Source organism: Bos indicus, chromosome 4, assembly GCF_029378745.1.
Source record: "Bos indicus isolate NIAB-ARS_2022 breed Sahiwal x Tharparkar chromosome 4, NIAB-ARS_B.indTharparkar_mat_pri_1.0, whole genome shotgun sequence".
Classification (NCBI taxonomy): domain Eukaryota; kingdom Metazoa; phylum Chordata; class Mammalia; order Artiodactyla; family Bovidae; genus Bos; species Bos indicus.
Window position 1 is genome coordinate 32,936,224 of NC_091763.1, and position 20,612 is coordinate 32,956,835.

A 20,612-nucleotide genomic window follows, 5' to 3' on the forward strand; every position below is an offset into this window, starting at 1 on the left:
CAATGATGTAGATTATTGTCGTTGAGTTATAGTAGAAGTATTAACGAGTGTGATGTAGCACAAAAGAGTGAATAATCCTTTCTGCCTTCTTGGGTCAGAGAGGAGTCCACACAAGAAAGACATAAAAGTGCCTCAAATAAAAATTTAAATTTCAGTTTTAAAATGTCATGTGTAACTTTGACCGTAGTAGTCAAGACCAGACAGTTTAAGAAAAATATGAAATTTAGCAGTAAAGTGGTCAGAAACAATCTTGAAAAAAACATCTTGAAAACTTCAACTGGGTGATATAGAGATGGGATATAGTGGTGAATTTTGTAAAGGTTATATGAAAAATAGCTGATTAAAATGAAAAAGCTCTGAGTATCATAGAAGACTAAAGCCTATTAATTAGTAATACACTACTAATTAAAGAAAACAGGAACAAATATAATGAGATACTATTGATATATCAAATGGCCAAATATAAGATACTATTGATGTATCAAATTTCCTATGAATTAATCTGCTAATTAAACTTCCTAACTTTGGGCTTCCTGACTCACTTTGAGTTTAGATTTTGCCTCAGTTCTCAACATTGTTCTCTAGTTACACTATGCACAGAGAATCCTCTCTCTGTTTTTAAATTGCTGTGCTCTAGCCTTATTGGTCTTCTCCTTTTTCTTGAGTAACCAGACACTGCTATCATAGAACACCGTTGCACATCTCCATCTGAATGGTTAAATCCCCATCTGTTTCAAAACTGTTCATTGAAGTGTAAACCCTTCTAGCGTATTTTAAATTAGAACTCACCTCACCTCCTTTCACCTGAAGCATTCCTGACCTCTTTTCCCTGTCCTGCTTATTTTCTAAAGTCTTAACTTCTGACATATGTGATATTAACACATTTATTTATTTTAATTGGAGGCCAATTTACAATATTGTATTGGTTTTGCCATACATCAACATGAGTCCACCACGGGTATACACGTGTTCCCCATCCTGAACCCCCCTCCTGATAAAGTATGTTACACAAAACTGTATTTCAGGTTATTAGGTGTATGATTAAAGGGATTCTGAAAGAGAAAGCAAAGCTATGATAAAAGTATTAGAATAGAGTCAAGCAAAATTGGCTGTTAGCTTTGGCTCCACCCATTATAAATTCTGTGACCTTGGGCAAATTACTAAACACCTCTGATTAAAAGTAAGGGATTCTTTTTTTTTTTTTAACCTTTTTGTTGTCGTTCTTTAAATATAAATTTATTTATTTTAATTGGAGGCTAATTACTTTACAATATTGTATTGATTTTGCCATACATCAACATGAATCTGCCACGGGTGTACACGTGTTCCCCATCCTGAACCCCCCTCCCAACTCCCTCCCCGTACCATCCCTCTGGGTCATCCCAGTGCACCAGCCCAAGCATCCTGTATCCTGCATCGAACCTGGACTGGCGATTCGTTTCACATATGATATTATACAAGTTTCAATGCCATTCTCCCAAATCATCCCACCCTTGCCCTCTCCAACAGAGTCCAAAAGACCGTTCTATACATCTGTGTCTCTTTTGCTGTCTCGCATACAGGGTTATTGTTACCATCTTTCTAAATTCCATATATATGTGTTAGTATGCTGTATTGGTGTTTTTCTTTCTGGCTTACTTCACTTTGTAGAATAGGCTCCAATTTCATCCACCTCATGAGAATTGATTCAAATATATTCTTTTTAATGGCTGAGTAATACTCCATTGTGTATATGTACCACAGCTTTCTTATCCATTCGTATGCTGATGGACATCTAGGTTGCTTCCATGTCCTGGCTATTATAAACAGTGCTGTGATGAACATTGGGGTACACGTGTCTCTTTCCATTCTGGTTTCCTTGGTGTGTATGCCCAGCAGTGGGATTGCTGGGTCGTATGGCAGTTCTATTTCCAGTTTTTTAAGGAATCTCCACACTGTTCTCCATAGTGGCTGTACTAGTTTGCATTCCCACCAACAGTGTAAGAGGGTTCCCTTTTCTCCACACCCTCTCCAGCATTTATTGCTCGTAGACTTTTGGGTCGCAGCCATTCTGACTGGTGTGAAGTGGTACCTCATTGTGGTTTTGATTGCATTTCTCTGATAATGAGTGATGTTGAGCATCTTTTCATGTGTTTGTTAGCCATCTGTATGTCTTCTTTGGAGAAACGTCTATTTAGTTCTTTGGCCCATTTTTTGATTGGGTCATTTATTTTTCTGGAATTGAGCTGTAGGAGTTGCTTGTATATTTTTGAGATTAGTTGTTTGTCAGTTGCTTCATTTGCTATTATTTTCTCCCATTCTGAAGGCTGTCTTTTCACCTTGCCTATAGTTTCCTTTGTTGTGCAGAAGCTTTTAAGTTTAATTAGGTCCCATTTGTTTATTTTTGCTTTCATTTCCAATATTCTGGGAGGTGGGTCATAGAGGATCCTGCTGTGATGTATGTTGGAGAGTGTTTTGCCTATGTTCTCCTCTAGGAGTTTTATAGTTTCTGGTCTTACGTTTAGATCTTTAATCCATTTTGAGTTTATTTTTGTGTATGGTGTTAGAAAGTGTTCTACTTTCATTCTTTTACAAGTGGCTGACCACTTTTCCCAGCACCACTTGTTAAAGAGATTGTCTTTTCTCCATTGTATATTCTTGTCTCCTTTGTCAAAGATAAGGTGTCCATAGGTGCGTGGATTTATCTCTGGGCTTTCTATTCCATTAGATCCATTCCAATAGATCCATATTCAGATCTATTCCATTGATTTGTGTTTCTGTCTTTGTGGCAGTACCATACTGTCTTTTTGACTGTGGCTTTGTAGTATAGCCTGAAGTCAGGCAGGTTTATTCCTCCAGTTCCATTCTTCTTTCTCAAGATTGCTTTGGCTATTTGAGGTTTTTTGTATTTCCATACAAATTGTGAAATTATTTGTTCTAGCTCTGTGAAAAATACCATTGGTAGCTTGATAGGGATTGCATTGAATCTATAGATTGTTTTGGGTAGTATACTCATTTTCACTATATTGATTCTTCCGATCCATGAACATGGTATATATTTCTCCATCTATTAGTGTCCTCTTTGATTTCTTTCACCAGTGTTTTATAGTTTTCTATATATAGGTCTTTAGTTTCTTTAGATAGATATATTCCTAAGTATTTTCTTCTTTTCGTTGCAATGGTGAATGGAATTGTTTCCTTAATTTCTCTTTCTATTTTCTCATTATTAGTATGTAGGAATGCAGGGGATTTCTGTGTGTTGATTTTATATCCTGCAACTTTACTTTATTCATTGATTAGCTCTAGTAATTTTCTGGTGGAGTCTTTAGGGTTATCTATGTAGAGGATCATGTCATTTGCAAACAGTGAGAGTTTTACTTCTTCTCCAATCTGGATTCCTTTTATTTCTTTTTCTGCTCTGATTGCTGTGGCCAAAATTCCAAAACTATGTTGAATAGTAGTGTGAAAGTGGGCACCCTTGTCTTGTTCCTGACTTTAGAGGAAATGCTTTCAGTTTTTCACCATTGAGGATAATGTTTGCTGTGGGTTTGTCATATATAGCTTTTATTATGTTGAGGTATGTTCCTTCTATTCCTGCTTTCTGGAGAGTTTTTATCATAAATGGATGTTGAATTTTGTCAAAGGCTTTCTCTGCATCTATTGAGATAATCATATGGTTTTTATTTCTCAATTTGTTAATGTGGTGTATTACATTGGTTGATTTGCGGATATTAAAGAATCCTTGCATCCCTGGGATAAAGCCCTTTTGGTCATGATTTATGATCTTTTTAATGTGTTGTTGGATTCTGATTGCTAGAATTTTGTTAAAGATTTTTGCATTTATGTTCATCAGTGATATTGACCTGTAGTTTTCTTTTTTTGTGGCATCTTTGTCTGATTTTGGTATTAGGGTAATGGTGGCCTCATAGAATGAGTTTGGAAGTTTACCTTCCTCTGCAATTTTATAGAAGAGTTTGAGTAGGATAGGTGTTAGCTCTTCTCTAAATTTTTGATAGAATTCAGCTGTAAAGCCATCTGGTCCTGAGGTTTTGTTTGCTGGATGATTTCTGATTACAGTTTCAAGTTCTGTGCTTGTGATTGGTCTGTTAAGATTTTCTATTTCTTCCTGGTTCAGTTTTGAATGTTGTACTTTTCTAAGAATTTGTCCATTTCTTCCAAGTTATCCATTTTATTTGCATATAGTTGCAGATAGTAGTCTCTTATGATCCTTTGTATTTCTGTGTTGTCTGTTGTGATCTCTCCATTTTCATTTCTAATTTTGTTGATTTGATTTTTCGCCCTTTGTTTCTTGATGAGTCTGGCTAATGGTTTGTCAGTTTTATTTATTTTCTCAAAGAACCAGCTTTTGGCTTTGTTGATTTTTGCTATGGTCTCATTTGTTTCTTTTGCATTTATTTCTGCCCTAATTTTTAAGATTTCTTTCCTTCTACTAACCCTGGGATTCTTCATTTCTTCCTTTTCTAGTTGCTTTAGGTGTAGAGTTAGGTTATTTATTTGACTTTTTTCTTGTTTTTTGAGGTATGTCTGTATTGCTATGAACCTTTCCCTTAGCACTGCTTTTACAGTGTCCCACAGGTTTTGGGTTGTTGTGTTTTCATTTTCATTTGTTTCTATGCATATTTTGATTTCTTTTGTGATTTGTTGGTTATTCAGCAGCGTGTTGTTCAGCTTCCATATGTTGGAATTTTTAATAGTTTTTCTCCTGTAATTGACATCTAATCTTACTGCATTGTGGTCAGAAAAGATGCTTGGAATGACTTCAATTTTTTTGAATTTACCAAGGCTAGATTTATGGCCTAGGATGTGATCTATCCTGGAGAATGTTCCATGTGTGCTTGAGAAAAAGGTGAAATTCATTGTTTTGGGGTGAAATATCCTATAGATATCAATTAGGTCTAACATGTCTATTGCATCTGTTAAAGTTTGTGTTTCCTTGTTAATTTTCTGTTTAGTTGATCTATCCATAGGTGTGAGTGGGATATTAAAGTCTCCCACTATTATTGTGTTATTGTTGATTTCCCCTTTCATACTCATTAGCATTTGTCTTACATATTGCGGTGCTCCTATGTTGGGTGCATGTATATTTATAATTGTTATATCTTCTTCTTGGATCGATCCTTTGATCATTATGTAGTGTCCTTCTTTGTCTCTTTTCACAGCCTTTGTTTTAAAGTCTATTTTATCTGCTATGAGTATTGCTACTCCTGCTTTCTTTTGGTCTCTATTTGCATGGAATATCTTTTTCCAGCTCTTCACTTTCAGTCTGTATGTGTCCCTTGTTTTGAGGTGGGTCTCTGTAGACAACATATATAGGGGTCTTGTTTTTGTATCCATTCAGCCAGTCTTTATCTTTTGGTTGGGGCATTCAACCCATTTACATTTAAGGTAATTATTGATAAGTATGATCCTGTTGCCATTTACTTTATTGTTTTGGGTTCGAGTTTATACACCATTAAGCATTTGTTGGAGAGCTGGTTTGATGGTACTGAATTCTCTCAGCTTTTGCTTGTCTGTAAAGCTTTTGATTTCTCCTTCATATTTGAATGAGATCCTTGCTGGGTACACTAATCTGGGCTGTAGGTTATTTTCTTTCATCACTTTAAGTATGTCCTGACATTTCCTCCTGGCCTGAAGAGTTTCTATTGAAAGATCAGCTGTTATCCTTATGGGAATCCCCTTGTGTGTTATTTGTTGTTTTCCCCTTGCTGCTTTTAATATTTGTTCTTTGTGTTTGATCTTTGTTAATTTGATTAATATGTGTCTTGGGGTGTTTCGCCTTGGGTTTATCCTATTTGGGACACTGTGTTTCTTGGACTTGGGTGATTATTTCCTTCCCCATTTTAAGGAAGTTTTCAACTATTATCTCCTCAAGTATTTTCTCATGGTCTTTCTTTGTGTCTTCTTCTGGGACTCCTATGATTAGAATGTTGGGGCGTTTAACATTGTCCCAGGGGTCTCTGAGATTGTCCTAATTTCTTTTAATTCGTTTTTCTTTTTTCTCTCTGATTTATTTATTTCTACCATCTTATCTTCTACCTCACTAATCCTATCTTCTGCCTCCATTATTCTACTATTTGTTCCCTCTAGAGTGTTTCCCACGGACGGAGGAGCCTGGTGGGCTACAGTCCATGGGGTCGCGAAGAGTCGGACACGACTGAGTAACTTGACTTTCACTTTCCTACATTGGAGAAGGAAATGGCAACCCACTCCAGTGTTCTTGCCTGGAGAATCCCAGGGACAGGGGAGCCTGGTAGGCTGCCGTCTATGGGGTCACACAGAGTCGGACACGAGTGAAACGACTTAGCCAGCATCAGCAGAGTGTTTTTGATATCATTTATTGCATTATTCATTATATATTGACTCTTTTTTATTTCTTCTAGGTCCTTGTTAAAACTTTCTTGCATCTTCTTATTCCTTATCTCCAGGCTATTTATCTGTGATTGCATTTTGTTTTCAAGATTTTGGATTATTTTCACTATCATTATTCGGAATTGTTTATCAGGTAGATTCCCTGTCTCTTCCTCTTTTTTTTGGTTTGGTGGGCATTTATCCTGTTCCTTTACCTGCTGGGTATTCCTCTGTCTCTTCATCTTGTTAATATTGCTGTGTTTGGGGTGGCCTTTCTGTATTCTGGCAGTTTGTGGAATTCTCTTTATTGTGGAGTTGCCTCACTGTGGGTAGGGTTGCATGGTGGCTTATCAAAATTTCCTGGTTAGAGAAGCTTGTGTCAGTGTTCTGGTGGGTGGAGCTGGATTTCTTCTCTCTGGAGTGCAATGCAGTGTCCAGTAATGAGTTATGAGATGTTAGTGGGTTTGGAGTTACTTTGTGCAGCCTGTATATTGTAGCTCAGGGCTCTGTTCCTGTGTTGCTGGAGAATTTGCATGGTGTGTCTTGCTCTGGAACTTGTTGGCCCTTGGGTGGTGCTTGGTTTCAGTGTAGTTATGGAGGCGTTTGATGAGCTCCTGTCAATTATTTTTCCCTGGAGTTAGGAGTTCTCTGGTGTTCTCAGGATTTGGACTTAAGCCTCTTGCTTCTGGTTTTCAGTCTTATTTTTACAGTAGCCTCAAGAATTCTCCATCTATACAGCACCATTGATAAAACATCTAGGTTAAAGATGAAAAGTTTCTCCACAGTGAGGGATACCCAGAGAGGTTCACAGAGTTACATGGAGAAGAGAAGAGGGAGGAGGGAGAGAGAGGTGGCCAGGATGAGATGAGGTGGAATGAAAAGAGGAGAGAGCAAGCTAGCCAGTAATCACTTCCTTATGTGCGCTCCACAGTCTGGCCCACTCAGAGATGTTCACAGAGTTACACAGAGAAGAGAACAGGGAGGAAGGAGACAGAGGTGGCCAGGAGGATAAAGGAGGGAATCAAAAGGAGAGAGACAGATCCAGCCAGTAATGAATTCCCTAAGTGTTCTCCACCGTCTGGAACACACAAAGAGATTCACAGAGTTGGGTAGAGAAGAGAAGGGAGAGGGAGGAGATAAAGGTGACCTGGTGGAGAAAAAGGAGAGTCCAAAGTGGGAGAGAGCAGTCAGCCAGTAATCTCACTCCCAAGTAAAAATGGGTACTGAAGATTTGGTTCGTAAAGGTACAAAATTGAAAATAAATACCAAAAAGCAAAGATTAAAAATCTAGAGTAGAGGTTGGATTTTCAAAAACACAATATTGAAGAAAAAGAAAAAAAAAAAACAAAGTCACAAAAGTTATAAAATATATATATATGAAGTTTGCTTTAAAAAATAGCATCTCTCTTTTTTTTTTTTTTGCAAAGTAGTAGTAGGTTATAAAAATGAAAATTAAAGGAGTAATAGAGGACTTAAAAAAATTTAAAATTAAAGAATGATTGTAAAAATAGTAAAAATATATCTAGGACTTTCTCTGGTGGTGGTGTGGGCAGTGTGGGGTCAGTTCATTTTTGGATAGTTCCTTGATCCGTCTTATATTTCTCAAGATCTGTAGGCCCCTTCCTATGTAGTCGGTACTAACTACAGGGTTTTAATCTATTGCATCTGTCACTTCCAAGGCGGTTCCCTCTGTTTTAGCTTCTTCTGTTTGCTGATCTCTTCAGTGTTTGATTTCCACCCTGGCCCAAGGAGGTGGTGGTGGACACTTTTTTAGGCTCACTTGTTCAGTCACACTGTGGGAGGGAGGGACGCTGCAAACAAATAACACTGGCGTGTGCTCGCAGTGCCTCAGCCACACTGGGCCTGCCCCAGCTCACCGCGCATGTGCCCTCCCTGTCCACACTGCTCAGGCTCTAGGTTGCCCTGCTGGGAACTGTCTGAGGCCGGCCCCGGGTTGTATGCACTTCCCAGGTCTAAGCTGCTCAGGTTCAGGCAGTTGGGTAGTCCTCAGAGGCGCAGACTCGGTTGGGCCTGCGTTTTGTGCCCTTCCCAGGTCTGAGCAGCTCAGGTGATGAGGTGTTTGGCGAGCGCGGTAGAGGTAACTTATCACCTGCCCCGTCCCTGCCGCTCGGTTTTCTGGGTGTACAACTTGGATACCTTCTCAGGCGGATGTTGACCGTCCAGAATCCCAAGAAGTCTTGGTTAGCAGCCAAGCTGCTTGCAGTTTGGTAGATAATGCCTCTCTGGGGCCTCGATTGCCCCCTTCCGGCTCTGGCTGCCTGTCACGGAAGGGGGATGGTCTGCAGCAGGCTAGCTCTGCTCAGTCCTTTGTTCTGTGAGTGGGCGTGGCGGTGTCTTAGGTTAGGGCTTTTCGCATGGTAGCTATCCCACAGTTTGGTTTGCTATCCCAAGATAGTTCCCTCAGATTGCCCTCGGGGCATTCAGGCCCGGTCCTTACGCTAAGCAGTGCAGCCCGCGCCTCCTTGCCCAGCCCCGGCTTGCTAGTGGTGAATGCAGGCATCTGCGCTGCTTCTCCGCTGGGGGAGTTACTGTTGGACACATAATCTGTGGGTTTTAATTATTTATTTATTTTTCCTCCCTGTTATGTTGCCCTCTGTGGTTCCAAGGCTCGACACAGACTTGGCAGTGAGAGTGTTTCCTGGTGTTTGGAAACTTCTCTCTTTTTTAAGACTCCCTTCCCGGGTCGGAGCTCCGTCCCTACCTCCTTTGTCTCTTATATTTTTCCTACCTCCTTTTGAAGACCATGGGCTGCTTTTCTGGGTGCCTGATGTCCTCTGCCGGCATTCAGAAGTTGTTTTGTGGAATTTTCTTAGCGTTCAAATGTTCTTTTGATGAATTTGTGGGGCAGAAAGTGGTCTCCCCGTCCTATTCCTCCTCCATCTTCATGATTATTGTTTATTGTATTCCTTTACCTCTGCTAAAGTATAAGCTTCATTAGGGTAAAGATCTTTGTTTCGTTCATTGACATCACCTAGATTTCTGGAACAGTGCTTGGGATATGGTAGGCACATAGTGAATATTTGTTGAAAAACAGAACTCTTGAGAAATTTCCACTTCCTGATCCCCTGAGTACTAATCTCTGGGCTGTTTTTTGGTGGGGTTTTTTTGGTTTATTTTTTTTTGTGATAGCATCTGGATTCAGACTCTTAAAATAAGGTAGAATGTCTGTGACTTGACATTTTAGAATTTCTGCTATCCAGTTGAACTGTTATGATACCTAAGCATTGTTCAGGAACACTGGCTTGAACCTCAAAGCTCTTCCTGACTTAAATAATAAATAGTTACCTCCCCATGAGGCCACCTTTTGAAGTGTGGTGTAAACACTGTTAGAAACAGTGGTAAAGATAAACCTCTTCATTTGGCTTTTGAATTTTCTTTGTTCATTTTTGAATGTTTTCCAACTTTTGATTCTTAGTTCGCACATAAAATGAGACTTGAATTGTTTCTGCAGTAACATTTGAACACAACTCACCCAAAAAAACTCACCTACTCAGGCCAAAAAAACATGATACAATAGAAAAGAAAGTGGCTCTGAAGGTTGCCAGAGTTTGGCTTTTAGACAATGGACAAGGCCACTCTGTTCTTGGAATGTACTTCCATGATATACTTGTAAATGTAGGAAAACTTTAGCAGATTTTGAATCTCAGAAAATCATAATATTCAAACATTCTTGAAACATCCAGGGTTATGTGTAGATGGTTATTTTTGTTCAACGTCTTAAATTGTATGTTTTAGTTGCTAAGTTGTATTGTGCTCTTGCGACTCCATGGACTGTAGCCCACCAGACTCCTCTGTCCATGGGATTTCCCAGGCAAGAATACTGGAGTGGGTTGCCATTTCCTTCCCCAGGGGATCTTCCTGACCCGGGGTTTGAACCTGCATTGACAGGCAGATTCTTTACCATGGAGCCATGGGGAAGGCCCTTAAATTGTATAGGAAATAAAATTAACCTCTATGTAGGATAGTACATTTAAAGTTCAAGTAGTAAATAAGCAGCTATGTAGAGTCTAAACACAGAGAACTTCAGTTTGTAAGTATGGTTAAAAAAATGTAACTGGAAACATTTAAGTGTCACTCAAGTTTCCTCTTCTTCATATATCTTTTTTGATTAAAATCATATTCCTATACTTTTATGTATTCCTAAATACATAAATACATATGTATTGGCCTTGGAATATGGAATTAAGCAGGGCAAAGACTAATAGAGTTTTGAAAAGAAAATGCACTGGTCATAGCAAACACCCTCTTCCAACAACACAAGAGAAGACTCTACACATGGACATCACCAGATGGTCAACACCGAAATCAGATTGATTATGTTCTTTGCAGCCAAAGATGGAGAAGCTCTATACAGTCAACAAAAACAAGACCAGGAGCTGACTGTGGCTCAGATCATGAACTCCTTATTATCAAATTCAGACTTAAATTGAAGAAAGTAGGGAAAACCACTAGATCATTCAGGTATGACCTAAATCAAATCCTTATGATTATACAGTGGAAATGAGAAATAGACTTAAGGGCCTAGATCTGATAGATAGAGTGCCTGATGAACTATGGAATGAGGTTTGTGACATTGTACAGGAGACAGGGATCAAGACCATCCCAATGAAAAGAAATGCAAAAAAGCAAAATGGTTGTCTGGGGAGGCCTTACAAATAGCTGTGAAAAGAAGAGAAGTGAAAAGCAAAGGAGAAAAGGAAAGATATAAGCATCTGAATGCAGAGTTCAAAGAATAGCAAGGAGATAAGAAAGCCTTCCTCAGCGATCAATGCAAAGAAATAGAGGAAAACAACAGAATGGGAAAGATTAGAGATCTCTTCAAGAAAATTAGAGATACTAAGGGAACATTTCATGCAAAGATGGGCTCGATAAAGGACAGAAATGGTATGGACCTAACAGAAGCAGAAGATCTTAAGAAGAGGTGGCAAGAATACATAGAAGAACTGTACAAAAAAGATCTTCACGACCCAGATAATCACAATGGTGTGATCACTGGCCTAGAGCCAGACATCCTGGCATGTAAAGTCAAGTGGGCCTTAGAAAGCATCACTACGAACAAAGCTAGTGGAGGTGATGGAATTCCAGTTAAGCTATTTCAAATCCTGAAAGATGATGCTGTGAAAGTGCTGCACTCAATATGCCAGCAAATGTGGAAAACTCAGCAGTGGCCACAGGACTGGAAAAGGTCAGTTTTCCTTCCATTCCCAAAGAAAGGCAATACCAAAGAATGATCAAACTACCGCACAATTGGACTCATCTCACACGCTAGTAAAGTAATGCTCAAAATTCTCCAAGCCAGGATTCAGGAGTACGTGAACCATGAACTTCCTGATGTTCAAGCTGGTTTTAGAAAAGGCAGAGGAACCAGAGATCAAATTGCCAACATCCGCTGGATCATGGAAAAAGCAAGGGAGTTCCAGAAAAACATCTATTTCTGCTTTATTGACTATGCGAAAGCCTTTGACTGTGTGGATCACAATAAACTGTGGAAAATTCTTCAAGAGATGGGAATACCAGACCACCTGATCTGCCTCTTGAGAAATCTGTATGCAGGTCAGGAAGCAACAGTTAGAACTGGACATGGCACAACAGACTGGTTCCAAATAGGAAAAGGAGTACGTCAAGGCTATATATTGTCACCCTGCTTATTTAACTTATATGCAGAGTACATCATGAGAAATGCTGGGCTGGAAAAAGCACAAGCTGGTATCAAGATTGCTGGGAGAAATATCAATAACCTGAGATATGCAGATGACACCACCCTTATGGCAGAAAGTGAAGAGGAACTCAAAAGCCTCTTGATGAAAGTGAAAGTGGAGAGTGGAAAAATTGGCTTAAAGCTCAACGTTCAGGAAACGAAGATCATGGCATCCGGTCCCATCACTTCATGGGAAATAGATGGGGAAACAGTGGAAACAGTGTCAGACTTTATTTTTCTGGGCTCCAAAATCACTGCAGATGGTGACTGCAGCCATGAAATTAAAAGACGCTTACTCCTTGGAAGGAAAGTTATGTCCAAGCTAGATAGCATATTCAAAAGCAGATACATTACTTTGCCAACAAAGGCCTGTCTAGTCAAGGCTATGGTTTTTCCTGTGGTCATGTATGGATGTGAGAGTTGGACTGTGAAGAAGGCTGAGCACCCAAGAATTGATGCTTTTGAACTGTGGTGTTGGAGAAGACGACTCTTGAGAGTCCCTTGGACTGCAAGGAGATCCAACCAGTCCATTCTGAAGGAGATCAGCCCTGGGATTTCTTTGGAAGGAATGATGCTAAAGCTGAAACTCCAGTACTTTGGCCACCTCATGCGAAGAGTTGACTCATTGGAAAAGACTCTGATGCTGGGAGGGATTGGGGGCAGGAGGAGAAGGGGACGGCAGAGGATGAGATGGCTGGATGGCATCATTGACACAATGGACGTGAGTCTGAGTGAACTCTGGGAGTTGGTGATGGACAGGGAGGCCTGGTGTGCTGCGATTCATGGGGTCACAAAGAGTCAGACATGACTGAGCGACTGAACTGAATTGAAGCCTATAGCCCTTATCATTTCTTGTTTTCCTGATGCCTTTTGAAAAACCTCTTTCCTCAAGATTTTATCCCATAAAGGCCATGTGGACTATTTGACTGTTTATATTCTTGTTAATGTTCTACTGTGTTTTTAAAAAAAGGAAAGAAAGGGAGAAAATGGTAAAGCTCTAGCACGATTCCTTAATTTAACCCCTTTCTGTATATGTATGCTTTCATCATCTTGGACTATCAGTTGTTCTCTGCCTTCCCTTTTACTCCTACTTCATGTAAAAATAATGAGAGGTTCACATATAAAACCTTAGAAATATTAATAAAACCTTCCAGAAATCCCAGAATCAGTTGCAGCTAGCAACTTTCCGTATATCTATCACATCTGAATATGTATACATAAACAATATGTGTATTTTCTTTGTTATGACCTGTGTTTTGCCATTAGTCATACTATATTTTTCCACATCATTTTGTTTTATTAGCATTTTAAGACTTGAGATTAAATTCATATAACATAAAGTTCACTATTTTAACCATTGTAAAGTGTGCAATACACTGGATTTTAGTATATGCACAGTGTTGTATGACTATCCCTGCTGTCAGTTCTAGGACATTTTCATTATATTATAAAAGAACCTCTGTATCCACTGAGCAGGCACTTCCTTTTCTCCCCCTACCGCATTTCCTAGAAACCACTAATATAATTTTGGTCCTTATGGATTTACTTCTGCACACTTCATGTAAATGAAGCCGTAAAATATGTGGCTTTTATGTTTGGCTTCTTTAATTTAGCATGTTTTCAAGGCTAATCCTTCTTGTACAGCTACTAGAACTTCATTCCTTTTAAAGGCTGAATAATGTTCCATTCTATAAATATACCACATTTTGTGTATTCATTAATCATTTAATGGACATTTAGATTGTTTCCGTTTTTTTCTACAGCAACATTACTATTATAATAGTACTGTTATGAAAAGTCATGTACAGGTTTTTGAGCATCTATCTTCTCTTGTTTATATTGCCATTTCATTTTAAACATATATATAATATTCAGTTGTATAAATGAACCATAGTTAATGTCATATTTACTTATCAAAATTTTTTACCAAATTTCTCTTTCATAAACATGCTGTCATATATCACTGAAAAAAATTTTCAGTTTTCTAATTCTTTAAAATTGTTTTCTATTAATGATAGTAGCTAATGCATTCTTAGAATTGTAATTACTGAAATTAAAGGGTATGCATATTATGATATATATGTATTATGTTTAATGTATATTGCTATATTATCTATCATCTATCAGGTTTTACCAACAATAGTATATATGGTTATTTTCTCATATGCTCATTATACTATTATTTTACTATTTTTAATTTGGTAAGGGGAAAATATTTTTGGTCTTCTATTAATATGAAATATATACAACATTTTGTTATTTTAATTTGTTTTTATTTACAAATGAGATTGAATGTTCATGTTTATTCGTCTCATTTCCTAACTTCCAGATTATGACTTTATTTGTTTTGTGGAATGAATTTTTTAAATTAATCTAGAATAAAAGAGAATTAATCATGTACATCATGTGGAACTCATTATTTTGAGTTTTGATCTATGACTTTTTTCTCCCTTGATACTAGTCTTCTTACATAATTATTATTGGTAGTTCATTATTTTATTTTTATGTTTCACTTGAAAGTTTATTTCTGTTTTGAAACATCTGAAATATTTTTCTTGTCTTAGTTTCACATTATATATGGTTTTTAATGTTTAAAATTCTGAAACACACAATGGCCACATACTTGGTGATTTGCTCCTGTTTGAAGTATGTGATTGTCATACAATCACACTAACACTTAATTAGTGTTATTTGTTGTAGGTGTTTTTAGGTGAAGAGCAAGAAAGATATCTCAAGTTTTTATATTTTATTTGGAGATAGGAACAAATCAGTTTTTATATTTTAGAACCAAACCGTAATTTTCAAGGAATTTTTAACCTTCACATTTAAGCATTTTCTTACTTACGGAAGGAGAGGTTTATTAATGGTTTTAAACCTGGTTACCCCTGGAGAGTTTTTCAAGTTTATTTTTTGTGAACGTCCCTTCAAAAGTCCTTCAAATGAAAGAATTACAATTTAGAGTTAAGTTCTGAGAAGGGAGTACAACATGGAAGAAAGCATTAAGAAAAGACTTATTAAATAATAGCTACCATTTATAGAATTGCCTAGGATATTTTGTGTGTGTGTTTTTTTTGTAAATATAGGATAGAGTTAAAAAACTTTGTGAGTCTAGTAGGTAATCCAGTTCTGGGAGTTAGCAGGAAATGATGGTTTCTGATGGTAATTCATATTTGTGTTTGTTTACCTGTGTCTGTAGCCTTTTGAGTCCCTGCCAGAAAAATAATAGGACATTCCCAGTTTGATCTTACGATTTTTGCAAATTAGCGTAGAGCTAATTTGTACTTGTAATTATCAAATCGTATTTGGTTTATTTTCAGTAATGGAAAGTTTTTTCTTAGTAAAATTTTTGTTACATAACTTCAACAGTTTAGATCACTTAGTGCTCAAATATTGCTCATTTAAAGGAAGTAAATATTTCTCATATTGTAGAACAGGGAAAAGATTGCACAATGGACTTTCGTTCATTTTTGGAAAGCATCATAATTTCAGTTCCTACATTTTTCTGATTTTCTAATTTCCATGAGTTGTTCTTGCATATGATCTAATATTTTTATTTGGTTAAAATTCTTCCTATATTCTTTTTCTTTAAAGTCACTATGACTTATCAAATGTAGAGTATTTGCATAATTTTGGTGCTCAGTTTTTAAAGATTGTTCAATCAAATAACCAAATACTATTTCAGTGTACCTACATTTACCTGTAAATGGCATTCTAAAGCAAACTTTTAAGAAGTGTAAGATAAGTTATATATAATATTTTAATTTTAGAAGCTACTAAAAAGTGGAAAATGGCTACGTAGAAAAGATACTGTTTCACTGTTAGCTGAATTACAGTGCATATTGCAGTTGTAAATATTGCTTCACTGAGTGGTTTTTCTCTTACATACAAATAAATGGTTAAAGATTCAAAATTTCAAGCAGTACAAACTTGAACATTATTAGTATTAATGACAGAACAGAGTATATTCTATCTGGTATTCCCAGTTTAAAAAGAAAACTTGTGAAAATTCTGACTTACTGTCTGATCATTGATTATCAGTCTTGTTATATGCCTTATAAATGGCAATCAATTTACAAATCTAGGGATTTTTTCAGGAATCCATCTTTAATTACATAAAAGTAAAATCATCTACTTGTAGGCTTATTAGAAAAGTATACACGCACAAAGAGAAAATAAGACTAAATACAACAGAGGCTAAAGGTTCACGTTTTATAGTTGTTAGCATTTATCAGACTTTATCAATCATGATAATGTAGCTCAGTCATCAAAGGAATCAAAATAAATAGAAAGCTAAAGTTGTAACAAGGGCTAACATGAAAAAAAGGGAAGAATAAATGTATTTATGGATTGCTGTTACATTCAGTCTTATCACCAAGGCTGATTGATTGGTTTAAAACAGTAGTCTTTTCTGTATAGTGGCCATTTTCCATGTTAATATAAAGATTATAAAGTTGATTTACTTAGTTATTTGTTTTTGAAAATTATCTACTTTCGAAGTCAGGAAATACTATATCTTCAGTATAATTAAGCATTCTTTTATTGTATATCCATTTCTGAGTAGATTCTTCATTTGGATAAAATTTTAGAAACTAGCACCTAGTATCACCATATATTATATAATTATAATGGTCCATTTGAATGACTTTTGTTCTTGAACAAAACATTTTTGGTTTGTTTGGTTTAAATATTTGGTCTTGTCTCATCTGTCCTAACATTATATGTTTAATGTTAAATATATAACATTATATATATGTAATAGATTTGAATATATAATGTTACATATTAATTTCATATGAAATGTGTAACATAAATTACATATGAACTATGTAAGTACATTTCAAGTATTTGTGTATTAATATACCTATATTCTTGTTCAGGTATATCATATATGTATTATGTCATTTATATATTATAAATAATTTAAACAAAATATATAAATAACTATTATTGTATACTTTAAAACAAAACGTTTTAATTTCAATTGAAAATGAGAATGTTTTCTACTAACAAGCCACTCCTTGAGCCACTTTGAAATAATGTAAGCTTTGCCATTCATATATATGTATATATATAGGCACCATCTAAGCTAAGGATTTAAATTTTATATGAAAACATTTACCCCATTCACACTGCGTGTTTACTGCCCCGTTATTTTTCCCATTTATGAGACTGTAGTAAGAACTCATGTTCAACCAGGAAAGCCAATCGACTGATTCTCTCATCTGTCAGATCTTGTCTACGGCCAAAGGAGTAGGTGAGCATGAGGATGCGGGGAACAGAGGTGCTGGGTCCAGGTGGGCGCTCTCTGGGCCTCACCTTTCCATCTACAGAATGAGAGGGGTGCTGAACTGTGACTACAGATCATTGGAATCTGGTGGATTTTCTTTTGGTCTGGACACTTCTGGTTGCTTATAACTGACCTCAAGTGAGATATTAAATAATGATCAAAACAGTTAATGCCTACAAATAAGTGGAAATGTTTTAGTTCTTAAAATTTTCAGATGTTGTTCCACAGCCAGAATCAAAATATTACACATAACCAGGTCATAAAGGCTAACATGTTAACAGCTGGAAAAAACCCTAAAGTATAAATTGAGCTTCATAATAGATTCAGTAGTTGTTTCCTATTTTGTACCAGGTATTGATTAAACCATGACATAAATCTGAACATGATGAATCTTACTCGAGACTTTTTTTTTTTAAGTAAAATTACTTTAACCACAGTTTTCCTAAAAATTGTTTTTACTTTGATAACTTTTTGATTATGTAAGTGACTACAGATAAGACACACTACTTTCAAGGCAGAGCTAGTACAGATGGTTTAAACATTAAAAATTGGTGTTCTTAACATTTTCAACGAAAAGCATTCTGTTCTGATTTATATTTAATGCAGAGAGATTTTCATTTTGTTTGTTGTAGAAAGAGCATTCATTTTTAATATGGGCTTCAACTAGGGTACCTTTGGTTATAGATCCTTTTGGATATGTTTCCAAATTTAATATTTGTTTGTAATGATGCAAATGGATGTAGGAGGATAGAGCTGAATAGCAGAGACATAGATGTAGCCAATAGTACAACTATATATAGCTCCTTCCTTTTATTTTTTTATACATTACTCACCGTGTTTGGTTGCTTCTGTTTAGTTTCATAAAAGGTCTAAGTATTTGGAAAGGTGTGGGACCATGTCCGTAATGCTCAAAATTCTCCAAGCCAGGCTTCAGCAATACGTGAACCGTGAACTTCCAGATGTTCAGGCTGGTTTTAGAAAAGGCAGAGGAACCAGAGATCAAATTGCCAACATCCGCTGGATCATGGAAAAAGCAAGAGAGTTCCAGAAAAACATCTATTTCTGTTTTATTGACTATGCCAAAGCCTTTGAGTGTGTGGATCACAATCAACTGTGGAAAATTCTTCAAGAGATGGGAATACCAGACCACCTGATCTGCCTCTTGAGAAATTTGTATGCAGGTCAGGAAGCAACAGTTAGAACTGGACATGGAACAACAGACTGGTTCCAAATAGGAAAAGGAGTACGTCAAGGTTGTATATTGTCACCCTGCTTATTTAACTTCTATGCAGAGTACATCCTGAGAAACGCTGGACTGGAAGAAACACAAGCTGGAATCAAGGTTGCCGGGAGAAATATCAATAACCTGAGATATGCAGATGACACCACCCTTATGGCAGAAAGTGAAGAGGAACTCAGAAGTGAAAGTGGAGAGTGAAAAAGTTGCCTTAAAGCTCAACATTCAGGAAACGAAGATCATGGCATCTGGTCCCATCACTTCATGGAAAATAGATGGGGAAATAGTGGAAACAGTGTCAGACTATTTTTTGGGGCTCCAAAATCACTGCAGATGGTGACTGCAGCCAGGAAATTAAAAGACGCTTACTTCTTGGAAGGAAAGTTATGTCCAACCTAGATAGCATATTGAAAAGCAGAGACATTACTTTGCCACAAAGGTTCGTCTAGTCAAGGCTATGGTTTTTCCTGTGGTCGTGTATGGATGTGAGAGTTGGACTGTGAAGAAGGCTGAGCGCCGAAGAATTGATGCTTTTGAACTGTGGTGTTGGAGAAGACTCTTGAGAGTCCCTTGGACTGCAAGGAGATCCTACCAGTCCATTCTGAAGGAGATCAGCCCTGGGATTTCTTTGGAAGGAATGATGCTAAAGCTGAAACTCCAGTACTTTGGCCACCTCATGCGAAGAGTTGACTCATTGGAAAAGACTCTGATGCTGGGAGGGATTGGGGGCAGGAGGAGAAGGGGACGACAGAGGATGAGATTGCTGGATGGCATCACCGACTCAATGGACCTGAGTTCACTATATGAACTCACTGAGTTCACTCAGGTGAACTTTGGGAGTTGGTGAATGCCGGGGAGGCCTGGCCTGCTGCAATTCATGGGGTCGCAAAGAGTCGGACACGACTTAGCGACTGAACTGAACTGGGACCATGTCCTATTGAAATTTCAGTGTTTGCTTATGAAAGATACCATCTGTGGGGAGTATGTCTTCAGAAATTTGACTTTGGAGTGTTCCTGTATAATTCTACCAAATGCCAAAAAACATAGGCAAGAATTTATAGTACTTTTCCAAATGGTGATTGTTAAAGAATAATTTGAAGCTGTAGGAAAAACAGTGCTTTTGCATAAAGTAGTCATTTAGTCAACATTGGTTAAACTAAGGATTATTTTACTAAATAATTAAGTGCTGTTCTCATGATTCAGAAAAAATATGTAAACTTTATCTCTTCTTAAACTGATAAAAGAGAGAACTGCTCCTTAAAATGAATTTTATAACTTTTTGAAAAGTTTAACAGTAAAAAAGAACAGTTATTTGTAAAGTTAACTTTCTGAGTCATGTAGTTCAATAAGTGAGCAACTTTCCTAGCCATTTGTATACATTCTGAGGTGCAAGGCTAGCAAATTCATCAGGCTTCTTGTTCATTTTGGAGAAGGCTCACTCCAGTACTCTTGCCTGGAAAATCCCATGGATGGAGGAGCCTGGAGGGCTGCAGTGCATGGGGTCACTAGGAGTTGGACACGACTGAGCGACTTCACTTTCACTTTTCACTTTCCTGCATTCGAGAAGGAAATGGCAACCCACTCCAGTGTTCTTGTCTGGAGAATCCCAGGGACGAGGGCAGGGCCTGGTGGGCTGCAGTCTATGGGGTCTCACAGAATCGGACACGACTGAAGCGACTTAGCAGCAGCAGCAGCAGCTTGTTCATTTTGCATTCGTTCATTATCAGCTTGTTAATTTTGGGGAGCAGTAATGGAGATGAAAATAAACAGGGAACAGTAGCTTCTCTCTTTTGTAACTTATCCGCCCCAGCCTCTCCAACAGAATAGGCTACAAAGAGACCAGTTTGATTTCCATGCTGAGTAGAGCCCATGTTCATCTTAATTGAGTTCATCTTATGTAATAGATGTAAGTGATGTTTACTGCATCAAGATTATTTTTAGCTATCTTATTGGGGCTGTTCAGTTTGCTTTTGTAAACTTGATGTCAGGTTTCTGAAATATTTCTGTGTTGTTATTTTTTT

General features: G+C 37.3%; 1 protein-coding gene across 5 annotated transcripts in view; it reads left to right on the top strand.

The window, feature by feature from the left end:
• RUNDC3B (RUN domain containing 3B) overlaps positions 1-20,612 on the top strand; it is a 167,284-nt gene that overhangs the window by 44,310 nt on the left and 102,362 nt on the right. The gene's annotated exons all lie outside the window — the stretch shown is intronic.